The sequence below is a fragment of the Pelobates fuscus genome, chromosome 1 (genome assembly GCF_036172605.1).
Source record: "Pelobates fuscus isolate aPelFus1 chromosome 1, aPelFus1.pri, whole genome shotgun sequence".
Classification (NCBI taxonomy): Eukaryota; Metazoa; Chordata; class Amphibia; order Anura; family Pelobatidae; genus Pelobates; species Pelobates fuscus.
The window spans coordinates 134,277,287-134,303,476 of NC_086317.1; the positions used below are offsets into that span (position 1 = coordinate 134,277,287).

Genomic DNA, 26,190 nt, shown 5'->3' on the forward strand with positions numbered 1-26,190 from the left:
GATTAAAAACTACCGGAGTGATTTTTGCATATGTGAAAATAGAGAACTTGTGGAGAGCTAAATTTAAAATATAATGTTGATCTTAAATTGGGCAATAAAAAATACTTAATAATTGATGTATGCTACCCACTTACCCACTGCAATCCCACTGCACAAAGAGCAAAATAAACCACTAAAATAATCACAAGTGGAGAAGTGTTATATATGTGATATAAGATATATACAATCGTAATCTGTTAATCCTCCAGTAGAGGATAAAATAAAAAATTGCAGTTAGTATAGATCGTATTAAAATAAATAAATAATAGTTCTCCTATAATGCACCACTATTTCTCACACAGTGTGTAATAATAGAGTTATGTATATACTCTGTATCACTTCAACCATAGTTAAGCCATAAAATTAAAGTGTGTATATACTTAGAGAGGTTGCCTCTATAAGAAGCCAGTGTTATATGTATTTACAATACAAATTTATTATGCATACTCTGCAAACATAACAAATAACAAAAACAAATATGTGAATCAAATTAGTAAAAACACTGCATCTTACGAGAATAGGTGGTGAGTAAACACGGCATATACCGTTACTCACTAACAGGCTCAGAGTAAAAAATGGGTCGCAAGAGAATACTGAGAACGGGCAGCAGCTGAAATAGCCTGCCCTTCGGTCAATCCCCGCTCAGTTCTCAAGCTGTTTTTTGCTCATCTTGTGCCATTACAGAGAGAACTTCTCTGAAACATATCAGACTGGTCCCACCCACACGGGAAGTCCAGATCCAAAATGCCAGCAAGTCCCCTCTGCACGAGAGACACAGCAACCCCAGATGATCGTTTCAGCCTTGTTAGGCATCATCAGTGAGGCATAGCTGATATCTCTCTAGGCACCGTGAGCAAGGGGTCCACGTCTGGATTATCCCTTTAAACTTGTGGAGAGTAAAAAATGGGTCGCAAGAGAATACTGAGAACGGGCAGCAGCTGAAATAGCCTGCTCTTCGGTCAATCCCCGCTCAGTTCTCAAGCTGTTTTTTGCTCATCTTGTGCCATTACAGAGAGAACTTCTCTGAAACATATCAGACTGGTCCCACCCACACGGGCAGTCCAGATCCAAAATGCCAGCAAGTCCCCTCTGCACGAGAGACACAGCAACCCCAGACGATCGTTTCAGCCTTGTTAGGCATCAGTGAGGCATAGCTGATATCTCTCTAGGCACCGTGAGCAAGGGGTCCACGTCTGGATTATCCCTTTAAACTTGTGGAGAGTAAAAAATGGGTCGCAAGAGAATACTGAGAACGGGCAGCAGCTGAAATAGCCTGCCCTTCGGTCAATCCCCGCTCAGTTCTCAAGCTGTTTTTTGCTCATCTTGTGCCATTACAGAGAGAACTTCTCTGAAACATATCAGACTGGTCCCACCCACACGGGCAGTCCAGATCCAAAATGCCAGCAAGTCCCCTCTGCACGAGAGACACAGCAACCCCAGACGATCGTTTCAGCCTTGTTAGGCTTGTTAGTCACTAACAGGCTCAGTACAATGGGCTGCAGGTGTCTCTGTATGGGGAATAAAATCCTCATGAACTTCTGCCGACAAGAGCCGACCCGCAGAGCGGTTAAACTTGGTATGCTCTGCCCCACTCTGAATGACGTCTACGCATTTCACCGTTAAGTGACGGCTTCCTCAGGACGTATTGATGACTCCATCTTAAAAGGGACATTTAAGGGCAAGGTCTTGAATCTTTATTGGTGATTTGTGGATTCCATTATTTGCATATCCCATATTTACATTTGGCTTGCTATGCCCAGTATTATGTTGCCCATATATGAAAGTCCCAAAACATAGTATAATCTACAGTAGTGCAACTTGTAAACTGATATATAACATTTGTAATAACCTAGAAAATGTTATATATAAATAAAACCAGAAAGCAGCATTCCTTACTCAAATGGTCATATGACATAGCTAGACATATATGGTAGCTGAACTAATCTAGTCCAATGTAATATTATCTAAAACACCCTATTTTATAAAGATAGTATTAAAACAAAAATAAGTGTACATATATACATGTTAAAAAGCAACCATTTTAAAGTCGCCTCCCCACAAAAAAGGTGACCATTCTTTAAAGCAACCCTATGCATTAAATAAAAATAAAAGTAAAAATAAAAATAGAATAAAAAAAAAATATTTTTTATAAAAAATATTTTTAGAGAATACTTTTGGGTTCCCATTCCTGCTTAAAATATATGGAAAAGAGGGGAAAAATATATGTGTATGTTAGACAAATATGCATTACAATCCATAATTCAGATATACAAAAAATATGAAAGAATATAAATGCAATGCACAAGTTCGGACAAAGTGTATAGAGTGATGGAGATAAAATAAATAAAATTAGGAATGTAAATAAAAAGGTTCCAACCTTCAAAATCAGGGCAGGCAGAATAAGGGTATTAAAAATATATATTAAATATGGAAAAATATATAAATAACAAATGTTATCATAAGAAGTGCAAGATCTCAAAATCATTATTAAGTACATAAGGGACCATTGTGTGGAGATTGAAGATCCACCTCATTTTTGCCTGCCCTATCTTCTCGTTAAAATCTCCACCTCTCCATTCACCACTTGTTGTATCCCAATGAAATCTAATTTTGTGGTGTCCGCCTCACGGTGATCTCTAAAATGGAGTGACCCCTGATGTAGTGTATATTTTCTTTTATTGTTATATACATTTTCTAGATATATCTATCTATATATATATATATATAGAGAGAGAGAGAGAGAGAGAGAGAGAGAGAAGACAATAAAATCAAGACGAAAACCTATTTTAAACCCGTGGATGTAAATAGCTACATTCAAAATTCATTTTAGTCCATGGCTTAATAATGTCCCCAGGAGCCAACTCATTAGATTTAAGAGAAACTGCACTGAAGAAAGCACCTTTATAGAACAGAGTGAAAAAATAATTCAGGACTTTAGAGACAGAGGTTATAAATAGGATGTTCTACAAGGAGAAATTGAAAGCGCTAGAAAAATAGAGAGAGTCCAAAAGTTAAAATATAAAGAGAAGAAAATAAATAGAGAGTAGAACACTCATTTTTTATGTTAATTTTCAGGTGGATATAATAATAAAATACGTAACATAATAAACAAACATTTGTATTTATTGAGAGAAGATCCGATTTTAAATGCAATTTTAACACTTAACCAAAAAATAATTCATAAGGTGGGTTCCCAACTTGAAAAGAATTGTAATTAAAAATGTCTTAGAAAATCCAAAAGAGAGAAATACATATTTTTTTAAGTATGCAGGAATGTTTCTATAAATGTGATTGTTGCAATGCCTGCACTAAGACAGGAGGTAAGAAAAAGCACTTTAAAGAATTAACCGCAAATTACACTGTGTATAAAATTAAAGAAGGGATTACTTGCAGTTCCCATAATGTTATATACATGCTCTAATGCCCATTCTGACTTAACTACATAGGCCACACTACAAGACCATTGCGGACTAGGGTGTGTGAACATGTATATAACATTAAAAGAAAATATGCACTACATCAGGGGTCACTCCATTTTAGAGATCACCATGAGGCGGACCCCACAAAATTGGATTTCATTAGGATACAACAGGTGAGGGGCGAATGGAGAGGTGGAGGTTTTAACGAGAAGATAGGGCAGGCAGAAATGAGGTGGATCTTCATTCTCCACACTTTGGTCCCTTATGGACTTAATAATGATTTTGAGACCGGGCACTTCTTAAAATGATTAAATTTGTTATATTTATATATTTTTACATATTTAATATATATTTTACCATTTTTTAGTACCCTTACTCTGCCTGCCCTGATTTTGATAGTTGGAACCTTTTTATTTACAATCCTAATTTTATTTATTTTATCTCCACCACTCTATACACATTGTCCGAACTTGTGCATGGCATTTCTATTCTTTCATATTTTTTGTATATCTGAATTATGGATTGTAATGCATATTGGTCTAAGATACACATATATATTTTTCCTCTCTTTTCCAAATAGTTTAAGCAGGAATGGGAATCCAAAAATATTCTTTACAAATATTTTTTATATAAAAAAAAATATTAGATTTTTAATTTTTTACTTTTATTTTTATTTAATGCATATGATTGCTTTAAAGAATGGTCACCTTTTTTGGGGGAGGCAGCTTTAAAATGATTGCTTTTTAACATGTATATACATACACTAATTTTTGTTTTTAATACTATCTTTATAAAATAGGGTGTTTTAAATAATATTACACTGGACTAGATTAATTCAGCTACCATATATGTCTGAAAAGTATATGGCGTATACTGCGCCCAAAAATCATACGTACATAGAGCTTCAGAGAGTACAATGCTGTGAACCTCAGGGTAACAAAAAAAGAGACAATAATGGTACAGTATGATAAAGTGCAAATTATGCAGATAGTAGCTATAGGAAAACCACTCACATTTAATAGAGCTATAGTAGAGCTCTGCTGTATTGCGCGTGGACGGTACAATCCTTGTCTAAGGATATATGATGGTATACGTGGTGCTGGTCCTCCAGATGCAAATGCAGATATGCGTGGTATATATGAAAGTAAAAGAGCAGAAAAACTCCAATGGTGTAGCAAGCACTATAATATGAAATTAAAAAGAAGTAATGTGAAAACAAAGTGATTTAACTCCTAAATGACAGATAACTGAGCTGTGAGACTGCAGAGGCATGATCTATACAACAAAACTGCTTCATTAAGCTAAAGTTGTTTTGGTGACTATAGTGTCCCTTAGAGAAACACTATAACACTGTAGTGTCAAAAACACTATTTTGGGGGGCGGAGCCTAGCAGCCGAGCTGAACGGCCGCACATCGGATGAGCTCCACACTCAAAAAGCCTGAAATACGCCTAAAAACGTACATTAAGCGATAAAACTACCTGCTTTTCCACCACCGAGAAGAGGACATACCACAGAGGCAGTGCAAAAGCAAAACTGCGGCCGAAATCAGCGGTGACATCCCGGGGATTGATCTGAGGCCTACAAGCGGCCTACTCAGACGGCACGAGGGAAGCGGCCGATCCCTCTGCAGACTGCAGCCTTCTCACAAGGAGGTCTCCCTGGCACACTCTCTCCCCCCCCCCCCCCCCCGCCGGAGAGGGATATCCCAGCAAACAGCCCACGACTCAGCAGCACAACACTTGGCGTACCTGCACTACCGGTCCAGCGCTGCTAAACATGGCGGATGCCACGTGCCAACCAGATCGTGGATCCCCACTGCCACCACTCTCGGAACGGCTGGACCGCCTGTTGGCTGACTTTTGGGCCAAGCTCTCTGCCCGCAGGAGCATTGCAGCAGAGGTCTCATCGGCAACAACGCCACAGGTCACCACCCCACAGCCCGCGGCTCCAGGAAGGTGCCAGGTTGCAGCATGGAAGGCTGGGAGGAGGAGGCGGGAGACAAGACTCAAGCCTCAGCGGGTCAGCAACAGACCAGCGGTGAGTCAACTAACCAAGACCCAACAAACCCCAGGCCTACCCACACAAACCCACCTCCCCCAGGGTATCCACTACTCCTCCTGGGCGAAGACAGCGTGGTGGTGGCCCTCAGACTCCCAGACACGTCTCTACCCAAAAGTGATGTGGCACGATAAGGGACATCCCCATACTCACCAATCTTCCCCGGCAGAGGAACCCAGCGACCACAACCTTTCCAGTCCCCACCAGGGACAACAAGCCCACGACACAGCTGGGAATGTGAAGGGCACCGACTGGGGAGACCCCCACCGTCTGCTACCCCGGGCACCAACTCTACTGCTGATGGGGATCGGTTAGACCACACAACTAGGACTTCGTGTCTCTCACTATGGACGCTGCGCACTGGGTCCAACATAATTTGTATATTCAATTTATGCCTGCACCTGAGTCAGTTCTAATATTCGGTTAAGCATGTTTTATACCATAGTTAGTTTAGCCCACAAATGCAGGAGTCTTTAAGCTACTCTCATTATACCTCTTACTAATGCATACTCTGCAACAGCAACGCTTCAATCTCCAATGCTAACTCTGTGTAATCTTATATTATTTTATTTTGCTCACTCTAATCTTGTACCTTACCTGTCATGATAAACAAAACAGAACAAAACTCCTCGACAAAAACAAAAACATAGCTAATCTCAACCTATTGAGCATTGATTCTACTTACTAGTTTTACTTATTACGCTGACTGTATAAATGTTTGATTAACCCCTTAAGGACACATGACGTGTGTGACACGTCATGATTCCCTTTTATTCCAGAAGTTTGGTCCTTAAGGGGTTAAGCTTGATAAAACGATAAAAATGTGCGAGTTCTCATGCCGCTACCTAATGTTTATTACTATTGTACTACGCTGTTGTGGCGCTTGATCATATGCTGTACCTACCCGCACAACAAAAATAAAGAATTAAAAAAAAAAAAAAAAAAAAAGAAGTAATGTACTTACATTTTTGAGAGCAAGACTTGCTCTAGTTATAGCAGCATGGGTGGTATAATCCCTACCTCAGGATTTGATGGTACCAGGTAGCAAGCAGGAGATAAATAGTTATGTGCAAAGATAAGATTTATTCTATAAAAATATAAGAACAATAAAGGTGTTCTAAAATTGAGTAAGAGTGTACCACGTGACGCGTTACGCCTGTCCAGAGGCTTTTTCAAAAGTGTGGAGTGGTCCTTTCGGTGTTCTGTATATATGGGATGAGTTTGATTGGAGATTGCTACCTGGTGATATCTTTTTCTGGGTTCGCGGAACGGACCGGAAGTGATGCGGCGAGCTTGTGTGCAAGTTCAGTCCTGTATGCCACTGTGAAATGCCCACGTCACACTAGGAAGTGACGTGGCATAGCCCAATCCTCAGTTGTTTGAATAGGCTCATAGAATGCATGCTTGGAACGCACGTAACGTCAAAAATCATACTGTACTGTACCATTATTGTCTCTTCTTTGTTACCCTGGGGTTCACAGCATTGTACTCTCTGAAGCTCTATGTACGTATGATTTTTGGGCGCAGTATACGCTATATACTTTTCTGTCTAATTATTATACAAGGTCTTGGGAATCCTTGTATTGTATACAGCAGCCCCTACTAATTCATTGCACTATAGCAAGCGCCTATAACTTTTGTTTTACCATATATGTTTAACTATGTCATATGACCATTTGAATAAAGAATGCTGCTTCCTGTTTTTATTTACATATACAAGTTTCTAGGTTATTACAAATGTTATATATCAGTTTACAAGTTGCACTACTGTAGATTATACTGTGATTTGGACTTTCATATATGGGCAACATAATACTGGACATTGCAAGCCAAAATGTAAATAAGAGATATGCAAATAATGGAATCCACAAATCACTAATGAGGATTCTGGACCTTGCCCTTAAATGCCCCTTTGCAAGATGGAGTCATCAATACGTCCTGAAAAGCTGTCACTTAACGGCAAAACGCATAGACGTCATTCAGAGGGGGAGGAGCTTACCGAGTTGAACCGTTCGGCGGGAACTGGGGACCTTGTCTAACAGAAGTTCGTGAGGATTTTATTCCCCATACAGAGACGCCCGCAGCCCATTGTAGTGAACCTGTTAGTGAGTAACGGTATATGCCGTGTTTACTCACCACCTGTTCTCCTAAGAGGCAGTGTGTTTAATGATTTGATTCACATATTTGTTTTTTGTTATTTGTTATATTTGTACAGTATGCATAATAAATTTGTATTGTAAATACGTAGAACTCTGGCTTCTTATAGAGGCAACCTCTTTAAGTATATACACACTTTAATTTTATGGCTTAACTAATGGTTAAAGTGATACAGAGTACATAAATAATGTGGTGCAATATAGGAGAACTACTTATTTATTTATTTTAATATGCTCTATACCATCTGCAATTTGTTCTTTTATTCTACGTACACTGATTGAGTGCCATCTACTGGAGGATTAACAGATTACGGTTGTATATATTTTATATCATATATATAACAATGTTCCACTTGTGATTATTTTAGTGATTTTTGCATATGTTGGTCACTCAGATCAGGGCTTTCCGGGGATGTGACTTTTGTGGGGTTTTCATGTATTTTGGAGGTACTTTTGGGGTGTCTGTAAATTATGTGTTTTTCTGTTGCTGGAGATAATTGAGTTTGTACAGTTCCTGCCTCAATTATCTCTCAGGTACAGGGCAGGGATTACCCTGTTATTTTGTGTAAGAAACCCCTTGCATGGGCTTTGTCATAAAAAGCCATGTGTGGCCCTGGATAAAACAGTCTTCTCCCAGGATTAAGCCTTGGCTAATATGTGGGGGATATAGGCGATATTTCACTTCAGAATTATTGGCGTTACTTTATTCGGGGAAAAGGGAATCCGTGGCGGTCATATCTTGGCGGACCGCCACAGGCTGGATTTAGTTGGTCCAGGTCAGAATGTGGGGCCTTTTTGTTTTTAATCGTTTCTCTTTATGATACACCTTGCATTGCAATGATATGGTCCCCTAACAATGACTTTAAAGCACCATGTATATGACAGCATGAGTACATATAATGCCCATCCTCTGTTGTATTTTATCTTACACGTCTGTAATATTATTATTATTATTATTATTATTATTATTATTGGCATCTATATAGCATAACAAAATGAATCTAAACTAGTAGTTTGAAGCTCAAAGCTACCGAAGCTTAATACAATATACATATTCAGTATGTTCGAACAGGTGTCATGAATCTCTTAATATGTGATATATCTTTAAATGTTTTTTTTTGCAACTGTATCTTCATGAGACACTGATGGACGTCACACTACCTGTTAAATACCGTGCACCGTCAGTGCCTTTTGCCTGTAAATGTTTGTTGCCTTGAGAAACCTTTCATCTCTCCTCTCTATAGGAAGTTCATTTAAGGGCCCCAACGCTTTGTCAGCTGAAAAAGAATAACATCACAAGAATCTTTGATTTATACTACTTCTCCTGTATGACCCGGCTTGTTATTTGACCTTCGCTTAGTGGGTGTCCCTAAATTCTGACTTCAATTACTGTTATCATACTGGACAGGCTTAAAGGATTACTGTTTCTCCCATCTACCCTTCAGTCTCGGACTGATTTACTGTGTACTACTCTGTTAATTGGATTGTACCTTTAGGATTCCCCTCTCTTTGACTGCTTGATTTAATATTACCACACCTGATTGTTTAGGTATTGGAAAATGGATCTACCAAACCCTTAAAAGTTAACCGTCGAAGACCTGGATTGTTTCATAGACTTTGTTTAAATATTCTACTTTTGTTTTATCAATTATTCAGGGCTCTTTGCTTTATATTTATTGCTACTATGAGGTAGATGTAAGTATCAGCCTAATTATTTAATGTCTGAAGAAAAGTTATGTCTGTTGAAAAGTAAAGGTAAAATTATAGTTTACTTACTTTTAATTCTGGATGTTCCTTTGTATTTCTGAAAATCTGTAAATAGATAAAAGAAAGAGATACAATAATTATATATCTCTGATTTGTATTTATAAACAAAAGGGCACGAGGAAAACATAACACATGGCACAAATAGACAATACAAACCAAATAGGCTTCAATTAAATAATGTTGGATTAATGTTTTTTTTCCAAATGTTCAACATATTAAAATATCAAGACATATATCATATAAAAAAGCAATGTATCAATATAGGATCAGGGCCTCAGAAGGGGTGATTGTGGACTTCAAACAGAGTCTGTTTTCTCTAAAAGACCACACTAGATTACAAATGTCAGTGAAACCACTTGAACATCAGAGGCATAACTGATGCTTTCACTCTAAAAGAGCGTCCTCATTACTACTGACTAGTGCCTACCTGTCACTACAATTGTTCTTGACAGGCAGCCAAGCACCCTTCTCAAGTTGTTCCTTTTTTCCCTACAGGTAATTTGGCCCCACAGCCAGGTATTTGATTTTGCTGTGGGTTCCAATGATTGGCTGTGGACGTTGTTTGTTTTGCTATGGACACTCCCACTCCCACTGTTTGTTATAATCTATTTTTAGATTATAAAAACTTTTACCTGTTAAAACCATATAGTTAGCCTGATCTCATCTGATTAACTGGGTAGAGCACTTGCTGTTAAGGTAAAGATGTATATCCCATTTGAACCTTGAGAGATTACCATCTTGCTTTACATCGATGTTATGTTTCCACATATATTTGTATTACCACCCATGATTACTTATGGATATACGACATGAACCAACACACAGTGTTTATTACTAGAAAAGGTCTGTTAGGATCTGATGGACTCCCAAAGACCGACACTAGCTTTTACGTATTTAATTTATTTTTTAATTTCATGTTATTACTTTTTTTTTTCACAAAAGCAGCTTATACATTGCATCAATCATGTTGTTAAAATGGCCACCATAAATCTCCTTTTCTTCAATGTTAGAGTACTTAAAGGACCACTCTAGGCACCCAGACGACTTCAGCTTAATGAAGTGGTCTGGGTGCCAGGTACCTCTAGGATTAACCCTTTTTTTTATAAACATAGCAGTTTCAGAGAAACTGCTATGTTTATAATGAGGGTTAATCCAGCCTCCAAATCCTCTAGTGGCTGTCTCATTGACAGCCGCTAGAGGCGCTTGCGTGCTTCTCACTGTGAAAATCACAGTGAGAGCACGCAAGCGTCCATAGGAAAGCATTGTAAATGCTTTCCTATGCGACCGGCTGAATGCGAGCGCGGCTCCTGCCACGCATGCGCATTCAGCCGATGACGTCGCGATCAAGATGGAGAGGAGGAGGAAAGCTCCCCGCCCGGCGCTGGAAAAAGAGGTAAGTTTAACCCCTTCCTCTCTCCAGAGCCCGGCGGGAGGGGGTCCCTGAGGGTGGGGGCACCCTCAGGGTACTCTAGTGCCAGGAAAACGAGTATGTTTTCCTGGCACTAGAGTGGTCCTTTAACCTGACAGAATGGCGATATATGGCAGTTAGTGAGTTTTGCCGACAAAAGGCAGTTGTCATTTTCCACTTAAAGACCACTTTAAAATGGGGAAAAAACCCACCCTACAAAAACTCTGATATCCAGTTGGGTACTTTAGTAAGTAACAGAATGAAAGTTGAGAGGAGTAGGAGTAATCTTAATGGCCTCCCTACCTTTTACCTCTATACCTAGAAGACTCTAAAGTTCATTATTCATTGCTTAAAGAAAAGATAGCAGACTCTATTTACATTTGTCAATATTTATCTCCCTAACACATCCCGTGTTTGTTGCTGAGCCATGTATTTAAAAAATTAGTAATGTATAATACAAAATCTCCCAGTATAATCACATTGAGCGTAGACAGGAGGATCAATGGAATTCTCTTTTTCCCAAGGATTTCGCTTAAAGGGAAAAATAAAAGAACATAGTGTACCACTTTAAGGATAGAGGAAACACTTTATTGTATGCACTTACAAAATGCCAGAAAGTTAAAAGCCCATCAATTATCGTTGCCAACTTCTCAATGGATCCCAAGGTGGAAATTCAGGAACCCAGGTGGAAGAAGCACGAACAAAATAAAACTTAAAATACAAAATAAAAGTCCGTAATGTAAAGTATTCCTGCCGCCCTACGCGTTTCGTCCTTAGACTTCGTCAGGGGCATCCGGCTGGTGAAGTACACTCCATGATCTTCCGTTCTTTTAAATGTCCCGCCGAGAAACAAGTCTTTTCCGTCGGCCAATCAGAGGCAGTCACGTATTTCGCGGCCGCCTATCAAAAGTGCATCTGTAGGGCCAATGGGCTGCTCAGAACCAGTCTCTCGCGGGAAACTCCTCTCCTCACACTCTGTTGGAACGCAAATGCGTTCCAGTGCTCGGGTGGGAGTGGCCTCGCGGAGGAAATGGATAGCACAATTCATTAAAAAAGAATGGGATAAAACAAGAGTTAATATCATCGGGACATGTTATCCATACAAAACCTAAATTTAAATACAAGATGCTGTATACAATATAAGAGAGAAACATAAAAACAAAGAAAATATATATGTATATAGTTTCGTCATGATAAAAACTACCTTCATACCACAAAAAATTGTATCATACAAGTCATAAAAAACATACTATATCAAAATCGATGTTCATACCCTCAGGTTGCATAGTGTTGAGGGTATGGATCCAAAACCCCTCTCTTTGCCTCAATTTGAGTAATAAATCACCACCTCTTTGATCTAAAGTGACTTTTTCGATCGGAGTGCAATTAAAATTGTGGAAACTAAAACTAGGGCACCTATTGCAGTGCAAAGGAACTGAATGGGTAGTAATCTTCTTTCTGATATTGTTCCTGTGTTCTAAAAATCTTATTTTAACAGGTCTGGTAGTTCTACCCACATATTGAACTCCACATCCACATTTTAAAAGGTAAACTGTGTTACTTGTGTTGCACGTAATGTGTCCCCTAATTTTAAAACTCTGGCCTGTCACTGTACTAGTGAAATTTAGAGTCTTCTTTGAGATTTTTTCACAGCTTTTACAGGCACCACATGTAAAAAAGCCCTCATTTTGTTGAATCGGTTGGGCATAGTTCTTAAAAGTGCTGGGTGCTAAGAGGTTCTTAAAGTTCTTGCCTTTTTTAAAGATGACTTGTGGGGCTCGAGGAAGTTCAGTCTTTAAAAATTCATCTTCCAATAACAAAGGCCAATGTTTATTTAAAATATATTTAATTTTCTTTGCATGGGTGTTATACTGTGTATTGAAAGAAAAGGCAAATTTGTTAGCTGTGGGGCGCGTCAATTTGTTAGATAAAAAGTCGTCCCTTTTGGAGTTGTGGGCCTTCATAATTTCCTTATTGATAAAATTCTCGGTGTAACCTTTTTCTAAAAATTTATCTTTAAGGATTTTCGCTTGATCTAAGAAATTGTGCTGATCTGTACAGTTCCTCCGTAGTCGAGAAAATTGGCTACGGGGAACGCTTTTTAGCCAAGGGGGGTGGTGACCACTTTCTGTATTTATAAAACCATTTGCATCTGTTGGTTTAAAAAAGGTTTTGGTTTTAATCTTAAGATCCTCAATATAGATAGTGAGATCTAAAAAATTGATCTCTTTTCGACTCATGGTAGGGGTAAAAATCAGAGAAAAATGATTTGCATTGATATATGTAAAAAAGTTTTCCAAGGATAAAACATCGCCTCTCCAAATGATTAAAATGTCATCTATATATCTTCTCCACAGCACCAAGTTCGCGCCGAATGGGTTATTCTTCCAAATAAAAAGATTTTCCCAAAAATCTAAAAAAATGTTCGCATAACTCGGCGCGAACTTGGTGCCCATGGCTGTTCCTTTAAGTTGCAAATAAAAATCCTCATTAAATAGAAAAAAATTGTGAGTAAGGATAAAATTGATACTTTCAAGTAAAAATTGACACAAATCAGCTGAGAGTTCTAAATCAGTCTCAAGGGCTTCTTTAACTGCTAGTAGACCCAATTGATGTTCGATTATGGTGTACAGGGACGTAACATCCACCGTTGCCCATATATAGCCATCTTTCCACTCCAAACATTCTAGTTCTTGAATCAAGCTTTTGGTGTCCTTTAAATAAGACTTAGCCCTTTGGGCATATTTTTGTAAATGGAAGTCAATAAACTCTGATAACTTTGACGTTACTGAGTTGATCCCACTAATAATGGGTCTCCCTGGGGGGTGGGTGGCTGATTTGTGGACTTTAGGGAGAAAATAAAACGTGGGGATTCTGGGAGCCTTTAAAAACAAATATGAAAAAATTTTATTGTCAATAATCTCCTTTTCTTTGCCAGAATTTAATAAATTCTCTAATTCTTTGTTAAAAAGAGAATTGGGATTATAGTTCAATTTCTGGTAGGTGGAAATATCGTTTAAAATTCTATTTGATTCTTCCAAATAAAAATCGATTGGCATCACCACAATACCCCCTCCCTTATCAGCACTTTTGATAATAATGTCTTTGCGATTCTTGATGGATTTTAAGATAGCATTTTCCTGTTTGGTCAAATTAAATTCCTTCAATTTGTAATCTAATCCTTTCAGATCTTTAAGGACCATTTTGTTGAAAGCCTCTAACTGATGACCCTTTTCATTGGGGAAGAAGGTAGATTTGGGTTTAAATCTCGAATATTTATTCTCAATGCTTTCAATTTTTAGTGTTGTGTTATCTAACTCTTTCTTTTTAAAAAATCTTTTTAGCGACATTTTCCGTATGAATTTGTTTAAGTCGACAAAGAGATCAAAAGAATTGGCAGCACTATTTGGGGAGAATTTTAAACCTTTCTCTAAAATACGGATTTCATTCAATTCTAAAACAGCATCTGATATTAAAAAAATGCCTTTTGAACGGGCCATTTCTATTAGTTCGTTTGGATCCTCTCGTCTTCTAGACGTCTTTTCTTCTCTGGGATGTTCCACTCTCCCAGAGGAGCAAATTTGTTTGTAAGGTCTATCTTGGGTCTCTTTGGGGAAAAAAATTGGTTTATTTGATGTCTTTTGTTTAGGTTTTGCCCCTTCTCTAAAAAATCGCCTGAGTCTTCCTGTGGACTCCTTATTGTGGGTGAACCCGCTTTCCCTCTGGGCAAATAAATTCTATTTGATCTTTTTTGTGGTATTTTCCACGGGCTTTTCCCTTGTACTGTTTGGGGATTTTTTAGAGGGGTTTTTTCCTTTACAGACTTATCTTTGTTGCTGTTACTATTGTGTCTGTTAAAACTTATAGACCTTCCCCTTTTTTCATACTTATTGGAACTATTATTTACATAATTTCGACTATTCCGATTATATCCACTGTTTTTTACAAAACTCCTATTAGATTTGTTAGTGATGGAATGTACATTGGAAACTCTATCATTTTTATCTCTCATATATTTCTTATTCTTTGTCTCTGCAATTTTCTCATCTATTTTATTGACTTTCTCAAGTAACACCCCTTCTCTATTCTTAAAGACTTCTTGTTCTTTATCAAGGGGGAAGTCATTTTCCAATTTTTCCATATCAATTGACAATTTTTGTAGATTGTCTTTTTCAAAATCTATAATAATTTCCATAAGGGTGAAGGAACATTTCTCAAGAGCTGAATCCCACCTGAGGGCATAGGGAGAATACTCCAGACCATTAGCTGGATCTTTTTTGAGACGTAAACCTCTAGGAATGAGGTTTTCTTTTATATAAGTTTCAAGAAACCTTATCTCCCACCATTTTTTTGTTTCTTTTATGGCAATTTTTTCCAGTTTAAAGAAATATTCATCACAGTTGGGTGGGTGATTAGCTTGTTTCTCAATATTATTCATTGTGAATAAGGAGTTAAATCTAGCCTCTCGGGATTGTTGTAGCTCTGAAAACATGTTCCTTTTCTGTGCCATTAGTGCAAGGTGAAATAGTGAGGAAATACAATATAAGCAAAAAAAGTATACACCTTATACACAATGTACCAGTGGATAAACACAAGTGGGTATATATACGATAAAAGAAATTACCCAAATATTATAAGGGAGTATGAAGATTCCTCAACATCTTCAGAAGAAACACAAATGTATAATACAAAATCTCCCAGTATAATCACATTGAGCGTAGACAGGAGGATCAATGGAATTCTCTTTTTCCCAAGGATTTCGCTTAAAGGGAAAAATAAAAGAACATAGTGTACCACTTTAAGGATAGAGGAAACACTTTATTGTATGCACTTACAAAATGCCAGAAAGTTAAAAGCCCATCAATTATCGTTGCCAACTTCTCAATGGATCCCAAGGTGGAAATTCAGGAACCCAGGTGGAAGAAGCACGAACAAAATAAAACTTAAAATACAAAATAAAAGTCCGTAATGTAAAGTATTCCTGCCGCCCTACGCGTTTCGTCCTTAGACTTCGTCAGGGGCATCCGGCTGGTGAAGTACACTCCATGATCTTCCGTTCTTTTAAATGTCCCGCCGAGAAACAAGTCTTTTCCGTCGGCCAATCAGAGGCAGTCACGTATTTCGCGGCCGCCTATCAAAAGTGCATCTGTAGGGCCAATGGGCTGCTCAGAACCAGTCTCTCGCGGGAAACTCCTCTCCTCACACTCTGTTGGAACGCAAATGCGTTCCAGTGCTCGGGTGGGAGTGGCCTCGCGGAGGAAATGGATAGCACAATTCATTAAAAAAGAATGGGATAAAACAAGAGTTAATATCATCGGGACATGTTATCCATACAAAACCTAAATTTAAATACAAGATGCTGTATACAATATAAGAGAGAAACATAAAAACAAAGAATATATATGTATATAGTTTCGTCATGATAAAAACTACCTTCATACCACAAAAAATTGTATCATACAAGTCATAAAAAACATACTATATCAAAATCGATGTTCATACCCTCAGGTTGCATAGTGTTGAGGGTATGGATCCAAAACCCCTCTCTTTGCCTCAATTTGAGTAATAAATCACCACCTCTTTGATCTAAAGTGACTTTTTCGATCGGAGTGCAATTAAAATTGTGGAAACTAAAACTAGGGCACCTATTGCAGTGCAAAGGAACTGAATGGGTAGTAATCTTCTTTCTGATATTGTTCCTGTGTTCTAAAAATCTTATTTTAACAGGTCTGGTAGTTCTACCCACATATTGAACTCCACATCCACATTTTAAAAGGTAAACTGTGTTACTTGTGTTGCACGTAATGTGTCCCCTAATTTTAAAACTCTGGCCTGTCACTGTACTAGTGAAATTTAGAGTCTTCTTTGAGATTTTTTCACAGCTTTTACAGGCACCACATGTAAAAAAGCCCTCATTTTGTTGAATCGGTTGGGCATAGTTCTTAAAAGTGCTGGGTGCTAAGAGGTTCTTAAAGTTCTTGCCTTTTTTAAAGATGACTTGTGGGGCTCGAGGAAGTTCAGTCTTTAAAAATTCATCTTCCAATAACAAAGGCCAATGTTTATTTAAAATATATTTAATTTTCTTTGCATGGGTGTTATACTGTGTATTGAAAGAAAAGGCAAATTTGTTAGCTGTGGGGCGCGTCAATTTGTTAGATAAAAAGTCGTCCCTTTTGGAGTTGTGGGCCTTCATAATTTCCTTATTGATAAAATTCTCGGTGTAACCTTTTTCTAAAAATTTATCTTTAAGGATTTTCGCTTGATCTAAGAAATTGTGCTGATCTGTACAGTTCCTCCGTAGTCGAGAAAATTGGCTACGGGGAACGCTTTTTAGCCAAGGGGGGTGGTGACCACTTTCTGTATTTATAAAACCATTTGCATCTGTTGGTTTAAAAAAGGTTTTGGTTTTAATCTTAAGATCCTCAATATAGATAGTGAGATCTAAAAAATTGATCTCTTTTCGACTCATGGTAGGGGTAAAAATCAGAGAAAAATGATTTGCATTGATATATGTAAAAAAGTTTTCCAAGGATAAAACATCGCCTCTCCAAATGATTAAAATGTCATCTATATATCTTCTCCACAGCACCAAGTTCGCGCCGAATGGGTTATTCTTCCAAATAAAAAGATTTTCCCAAAAATCTAAAAAAATGTTCGCATAACTCGGCGCGAACTTGGTGCCCATGGCTGTTCCTTTAAGTTGCAAATAAAAATCCTCATTAAATAGAAAAAAATTGTGAGTAAGGATAAAATTGATACTTTCAAGTAAAAATTGACACAAATCAGCTGAGAGTTCTAAATCAGTCTCAAGGGCTTCTTTAACTGCTAGTAGACCCAATTGATGTTCGATTATGGTGTACAGGGACGTAACATCCACCGTTGCCCATATATAGCCATCTTTCCACTCCAAACATTCTAGTTCTTGAATCAAGCTTTTGGTGTCCTTTAAATAAGACTTAGCCCTTTGGGCATATTTTTGTAAATGGAAGTCAATAAACTCTGATAACTTTGACGTTACTGAGTTGATCCCACTAATAATGGGTCTCCCTGGGGGGTGGGTGGCTGATTTGTGGACTTTAGGGAGAAAATAAAACGTGGGGATTCTGGGAGCCTTTAAAAACAAATATGAAAAAATTTTATTGTCAATAATCTCCTTTTCTTTGCCAGAATTTAATAAATTCTCTAATTCTTTGTTAAAAAGAGAATTGGGATTATAGTTCAATTTCTGGTAGGTGGAAATATCGTTTAAAATTCTATTTGATTCTTCCAAATAAAAATCGATTGGCATCACCACAATACCCCCTCCCTTATCAGCACTTTTGATAATAATGTCTTTGCGATTCTTGATGGATTTTAAGATAGCATTTTCCTGTTTGGTCAAATTAAATTCCTTCAATTTGTAATCTAATCCTTTCAGATCTTTAAGGACCATTTTGTTGAAAGCCTCTAACTGATGATCCTTTTCATTGGGGAAGAAGGTAGATTTGGGTTTAAATCTCGAATATTTATTCTCAATGCTTTCAATTTTTAGTGTTGTGTTATCTAACTCTTTCTTTTTAAAAAATCTTTTTAGCGACATTTTCCGTATGAATTTGTTTAAGTCGACAAAGAGATCAAAAGAATCGCAAAGACATTATTATCAAAAGTGCTGATAAGGGAGGGGGTATTGTGGTGATGCCAATCGATTTTTATTTGGAAGAATCAAATAGAATTTTAAACGATATTTCCACCTACCAGAAATTGAACTATAATCCCAATTCTCTTTTTAACAAAGAATTAGAGAATTTATTAAATTCTGGCAAAGAAAAGGAGATTATTGACAATAAAATTTTTTCATATTTGTTTTTAAAGGCTCCCAGAATCCCCACGTTTTATTTTCTCCCTAAAGTCCACAAATCAGCCACCCACCCCCCAGGGAGACCCATTATTAGTGGGATCAACTCAGTAACGTCAAAGTTATCAGAGTTTATTGACTTCCATTTACAAAAATATGCCCAAAGGGCTAAGTCTTATTTAAAGGACACCAAAAGCTTGATTCAAGAACTAGAATGTTTGGAGTGGAAAGATGGCTATATATGGGCAACGGTGGATGTTACGTCCCTGTACACCATAATCGAACATCAATTGGGTCTACTAGCAGTTAAAGAAGCCCTTGAGACTGATTTAGAACTCTCAGCTGATTTGTGTCAATTTTTACTTGAAAGTATCAATTTTATCCTTACTCACAATTTTTTTCTATTTAATGAGGATTTTTATTTGCAACTTAAAGGAACAGCCATGGGCACCAAGTTCGCGCCGAGTTATGCGAACATTTTTTTAGATTTTTGGGAAAATCTTTTTATTTGGAAGAATAACCCATTCGGCGCGAACTTGGTGCTGTGGAGAAGATATATAGATGACATTTTAATCATTTGGAGAGGCGATGTTTTATCCTTGGAAAACTTTTTTACATATATCAATGCAAATCATTTTTCTCTGATTTTTACCCCTACCATGAGTCGAAAAGAGATCAATTTTTTAGATCTCACTATCTATATTGAGGATCTTAAGATTAAAACCAAAACCTTTTTTAAACCAACAGATGCAAATGGTTTTATAAATACAGAAAGTGGTCACCACCCCCCTTGGCTAAAAAGCGTTCCCCGTAGCCAATTTTCTCGACTACGGAGGAACTGTACAGATCAGCACAATTTCTTAGATCAAGCGAAAATCCTTAAAGATAAATTTTTAGAAAAAGGTTACACCGAGAATTTTATCAATAAGGAAATTATGAAGGCCCACAACTCCAAAAGGGACGACTTTTTATCTAACAAATTGACGCGCCCCACAGCTAACAAATTTGCCTTTTCTTTCAATACACAGTATAACACCCATGCAAAGAAAATTAAATATATTTTAAATAAACATTGGCCTTTGTTATTGGAAGATGAATTTTTAAAGACTGAACTTCCTCGAGCCCCACAAGTCATCTTTAAAAAAGGCAAGAACTTTAAGAACCTCTTAGCACCCAGCACTTTTAAGAACTATGCCCAACCGATTCAACAAAATGAGGGCTTTTTTACATGTGGTGCCTGTAAAAGCTGTGAAAAAATCTCAAAGAAGACTCTAAATTTCACTAGTACAGTGACAGGCCAGAGTTTTAAAATTAGGGGACACATTACGTGCAACACAAGTAACACAGTTTACCTTTTAAAATGTGGATGTGGAGTTCAATATGTGGGTAGAACTACCAGACCTGTTAAAATAAGATTTTTAGAACACAGGAACAATATCAGAAAGAAGATTACTACCCATTCAGTTCCTTTGCACTGCAATAGGTGCCCTAGTTTTAGTTTCCACAATTTTAATTGCACTCCGATCGAAAAAGTCACTTTAGATCAAAGAGGTGGTGATTTATTACTCAAATTGAGGCAAAGAGAGGGGTTTTGGATCCATACCCTCAACACTATGCAACCTGAGGGTATGAACATCGATTTTGATATAGTATGTTTTTTATGACTTGTATGATACAATTTTTTGTGGTATGAAGGTAGTTTTTATCATGACGAAACTATATACATATATATTCTTTGTTTTTATGTTTCTCTCTTATATTGTATACAGCATCTTGTATTTAAATTTAGGTTTTGTATGGATAACATGTCCCGATGATATTAACTCTTGTTTTATCCCATTCTTTTTTAATGAATTGTGCTATCCATTTCCTCCGCGAGGCCACTCCCACCCGAGCACTGGAACGCATTTGCGTTCCAACAGAGTGTGAGGAGAGGAGTTTCCCGCGAGAGACTGGTTCTGAGCAGCCCATTGGCCCTACAGATGCACTTTTGATAGGCGGCCGCGAAATACGTGACTGCCTCTGATTGGCCGACGGAAAAGACTTGTTTCTCGGCGGGACATTTAAAAGAACGGAAGATCATGGAGTGTACTTCACCAGCCGGATGCCCCTGACGAAGTCTAAGGACGAAACGCGTAGGGCGGCAGGAATACTTTACATTACGGACTTTTATTTTGTATTTTAAGTTTTATTTTGTTCGTGCTTCTTCCACCTGGGTTCCTGAATTTCCACCTTGGGATCCATTGAGAAGTTGGCAACGATAATTGATGGGCTTTTAACTTTCTGGCATTTTGTAAGTGCATACAATAAAGTGTTTCCTCTATCCTTAAAGTGGTACACTATGTTCTTTTATTTTTCCCTTTAAGCGAAATCCTTGGGAAAAAGAGAATTCCATTGATCCTCCTGTCTACGCTCAATGTGATTATACTGGGAGATTTTGTATTATACATTTGTGTTTCTTCTGAAGATGTTGAGGAATCTTCATACTCCCTTATAATATTTGGGTAATTTCTTTTATCGTATATATACCCACTTGTGTTTATCCACTGGTACATTGTGTATAAGGTGTATACTTTTTTTGTTTTTATTTAAAAAATTAGATCTGATGACGAATCTATCAAAAACCCAACTCAAGTCAAACACCCAACTCAAGACATATTAGATAAATTTCATAAATACTACCAAACTCTATACAATCTATGCTCCTTCCCACCACTAGCAACCACTATCTAGGCCTACCTATGCAAGAATATTGGAATGACAATACCATAAACAAATCCTGCAGACTCTAGATAAACATAAATAGACAGTAAAGACCACCCTCTTAGGGAAAAGCCCAGGCCTGGTTGGATATACAGCAACATATTGCAAGTGTTTTTTAGAAGAACTAGGTCCGAGATTCCTAGAGGCCTTACATTTTTTTAGTCAACTCCAGTGCTTCCACCATCCTTAGCAAACTCTTCTGTAACTTTAAAAACCAAACCTGGCAAAGATCCACTGACCTGCAGGAACTATTGATCCATATCATTGATTAATGTGGATCTAAAAAGGTTATCTAAAATAGTAGCAACTCTTCTGGAACCGCTGCTCCAGGGGCTAGTTCACCATAATAAATATGGGTTAATACCTGAAACAGAAACCAAAGCCAACACTATAAAGATCCTTAACTTGCTCCATCATGCCAGGTCTTCTTTGAGACTTCCTGTCTTTTGTCAATAGATGCTGAAAAATCATTTGACAGGGTGGACTGGTCTATACTCTTTGCTATCCTGTGTATATGGTTTCAGAAAAAAAAATGGATTAATTGGATAAAAGCCTTTTATATCTCCCCATCAACTAGAATAATAGTTATGGTTATTACTATCCACCCTTTACAATGAGTAATGGTACTCACAGGGGTGTCCTCTATGCCCCCAAATATTTGTTTTAAAACTGGAACCATTTCTTCAGGCCATCCATAATATCCCTCATCAGTGGTGTGATGAGCCCCTGTACACTGACTGAGTACCTCCACACAGTCCACTTCCTAGCCACAACAGGGGACTCCAGACCCAGTTGCTGAAGCTTGATTGGGGTCTCTCCGGAGGTTTTCTACCCAACCAGGCTGCCGCTTTTTTCTTACAGGCTGGTATTGTCCCCTCTGCCTATTCTTCTGCAGCTTTCCTTCCACGTAGATATCCCCAATGTAACGGCACCCCCAGGCATAAAAGGGGTTAACAGCCATTTAGTAGATATTCCCCTTCCAGATATACAGGCAGCTACCAAAGACACCAATCTGCTGAATAGGAAACCATATGAATGCCGTAAACAGCCGAATAGGAAAAACCATACGAATAGGTTTACACTCCTAGCAGTCGAACTGGAACAGCATACAATAAATCCCCCCAAGAACGAGACAAGGCTCAGTTTTGAGGGTCAAGCAGGAACAGACTGAGCTGTGCCTTTATTGGCCTTATATACACATTTTACAGACAAAGGCCCACCCACAGGGTTTTGTGGAACATCCAATCAAAACATACAACACAGATAAACACTCCCACAATGACATCACAATTCCTCCTTTCTATCCTGGAGATAATTGGGAAGTAATCCAATTATCTCCAAGGACAGAGGCAAAACTAAATTAAGCACATGGCAGTAAAAAGACAGTAGAATACAATAAAATAGCTTAGGTCTGAGCGCACATTATTACTTACTGAATGGCGCTCAGACAACACATACAGTTCAATTGCCATGGAGCCAAAGTCTTTTATTATACGAATAGGCTCCATGGCATAGCTATCTGGGTTAAATTAGTTCATTCAGTAAATCCGTGAATGAACCGGCCGCATGTGAACTGCAAACTGCTGCCATCCAGTGTTCAGTATGCATAGCCGCGGCCACCCGGTATAGTCAATTAAGCTGCGGTTAACCGCAGCTACTGGGTGGTCAATTGGCGGCGCTCGCCAGCTTCTGGGCGGCCAAAATCTACCGAACGCCTGGGCAGACATACATGAATAGACCTTTCTGCATAGGAAAATAAAGTATTTAAATGCCTCACAGTGGCGAGATTGGTCTCATCACACCTAGCTTTGCCTGTAACATGATTAACTCCTGCCTTTATAAAGGCACTTGTGGCTCTCAAGCCTAGCTCTTTGTCCAATGTTACAGGGACCAGGCAGCCAACCAACAGGTACAAATACTCACTGAACAAATTAGACACAGGACACACAGTTCCAAAATAAATTATCATACAATAATTTATCTTGAACTAGCCTTTGTCAACTAGTCCTTAAGTATGTGGTGAAAACCATAAAAATATAAACAACAAACATAATGTGAAGAACAAGCAACATAATAATCGCTTTAATACATAACAAAATTGCAACTTTACAAACTGGGAAAACAGACTTATATAGATGCAACTTGTCAGTTTTTCCAATATCCTAATTTAGATATTGTGATTATGCCAACAATGCATTTTTTGGTTTTACCAACAAAGGGGAATGGCGAGTAATTACAAAAATACAAATCTCCTTTTAATAAAAGAGTAGCCCAACTTTGCAACAATGTCAGACCAAAACCAGGGGGAAAAGTAGTCTGAATGACCCCCGTATACCTGCATCCCCAAAACAGAACCCCATTCCAGACCAGGCCCCATAGTCAGTGGGAAGAAGGCTGATCTGCAGTCCTCTCCAAGTACCAACGTAATGGAGTGGTATCTTGCTATCAGACCAAGACTACAAAGTTTTTGTATTTACTTATGATTTATTGTTCTGTTTAAATTACCTGATCACATTTCTGTCTGCTCTGATGGACTCATTTGGTAAAATATCAGGATTCATGATTAATCTAGAGAAAAATGGGATTTCGAACATTAATTTCCCTAGCAGAAAATTGGGTACTCCTCTGAAGATCCATACAACTCAATAATTATAAGATAGCCAGACACTGGCATCGGACAACACATGATTTAGATAAAATATTGAGGGTATAATTCACCCTCCTATGGGAGATGCCACAAAACCCTAGACACATCAGCCTATATATGGTGGCTATGCCCCAAAATTCAACATGTCTCATGTCTCTCATCTTTCTCTTGGCAATGCCCCATAGATTCTCTATGGGGTTCAGGTCAGGTGAGTTTGCTGACCAATCAAGCACAGTAATCCCATGGTCATTGAACCAGGCTTTGGTGCTTTTGGCAGTGTGGGCAGGTGCTAAGTCCTGCTGGAAAATGACGTCAGCATCCCCATAAAGCTCGTCTGCGGAAGGAAGCATGAAGTGCTCCAAAATCTTCTGGTTGATGGCTGCATTGACCCTTGACTTAATGAAGCACAGTGGACCAACACCAGCAGATGACATGGCTCCCCAAATCAACACAGACTGTGGAAACTTCACACTGGACTTCAAGCATCTTGCAGTGTGTGCCTCTCCATTCTTCCTCCAGACTCTGGGTCCTTGGTTTTCAAATGAGATGCAAAAGTTGCTCTCATCAGAAAAGAAGACTTTGGACCACTGAGCAACAGACCAGGTCTGTTTTTCTTTAGCCCAGGTAAGACACTTCTGACATTGTTTGTTGTTCAGGAGCGGCTTGACAAGACGAATACGACATCTGAAGCCCATGTCCAGGATCCGTCTGTGTGTGGTGGCACTTGATACACTGACTCCAGCCTCAGTCCACTCTTTGTGAAAGTCCCCAACACTTTTGAATAGCCTTTTCCTGACAATCCTCTCCAGGCTGCGGTAATCCCAGCTGGTTGTGCACCTTTTTCTTCCACACTTTTCCCTTCCACATAACTTTCTATTAATGTGCTTTGATACAGCACTTTGGGAACATCCAACTTCCTTCGCAATTACATTTTGAGGCTTTCCCTCCTTATGGAGGGTGTCAATGATGGTTTTCTGCACAACTGTCAGGTAAGCAGTCTTCCCCATGATTGTGATTCCTACTGAACCAGACTGAGAGACCATTTAAAGGCTCAAAAACCCTTTACAGTTGTTATGGCTTACTTAGCTGATTAGAGTGGGACACTGTGAGCCTAGAATATTGCACCTTTTCACAATATTCTAATTTACTGAGATTGTGGATTTGGGGTTTTCATGAACTGTAAGCCATAATCATCGCACTTATGACAAATCACGGCTTGAACTATCTTGCTTTGCATGTAAAGTGTCTATCTCATATATTAGTTTCTGCTTTTACGTTGCATTACTGAAATAAATGAACTTTTCTAATTTTTCGAGTATCACCTGTATTTATTTATTTGTATCTGCACGTGTGTCAGGCTGTGTCTATGTCTATTTGTATGTTTGTCAGTGTATGTATCTGTATGTTGTCAGTATGTGTGTGTTTGTGTCAGTGTGTATATCTGTGTATCTGTATGCAATCAGTGTGTATATCTGTGTATCTGCATGTGTTTCAGTCTGTGTGTATCTGTGTGAGTATGTGCTTTACAGTGTGACAGTTACATGTGTGACAGTGAATATGTGCATACATCTCAGCATTATTCCACAGTGCTTTACAATATTATAAAATGGTATAAATGTAATAAAAAATTAGACAATTACAACATGTTACAGGATCAATAGGTTGCTGAGAACTTTGCTCAAACCCGTTTACTGTCAGTTATGTTGTTTCCTAATATACCATTTTATTGCAGAATCCAACCTATTCTCAGTTTTGGACTCTTTTCTGACTAACATCTTGTAGATTTGAATGAATCCCTGCTATGTTTTGTCTCATGTCCCATTATCTCCTTTACATTTTATGTAAACTCACATACCACCCCACTGTGTACTGTGTGCATGAAAGTGTTAGAATTTAGACTGACAGACAGAGATTACCTTTTCTTTTGCACGTGCTGTCTAAATATATATTGTACTGTTTTCGCTTTCTCATTTGTTAATGTACACGTGTACGTTGCTGTGAAAGATGGTGCACCATAGGGAGTGATATTAATCTGAGCAAACAAACGATACATATTGCTATAAAAATAATATATAAATATATAAAAGTACACAAGGG

The 26,190-nt window shown here is 38.2% G+C and overlaps 1 protein-coding gene across 1 annotated transcript in view; it reads right to left on the minus strand.

Annotated features, from left to right (window-relative positions):
* The window catches only part of TSHB (thyroid stimulating hormone subunit beta), a 37,838-nt gene extending 28,917 nt beyond the window's left edge, over positions 1-8,921 (minus strand). The window contains exon 1 of the mRNA XM_063444314.1: positions 8,836-8,921. The gene's annotated coding sequence lies outside the window, so the exon portion shown is untranslated. The remainder of the gene's footprint in view (positions 1-8,835) is intronic.
* Positions 8,922-26,190: the final 17,269 nt, after the last annotated feature.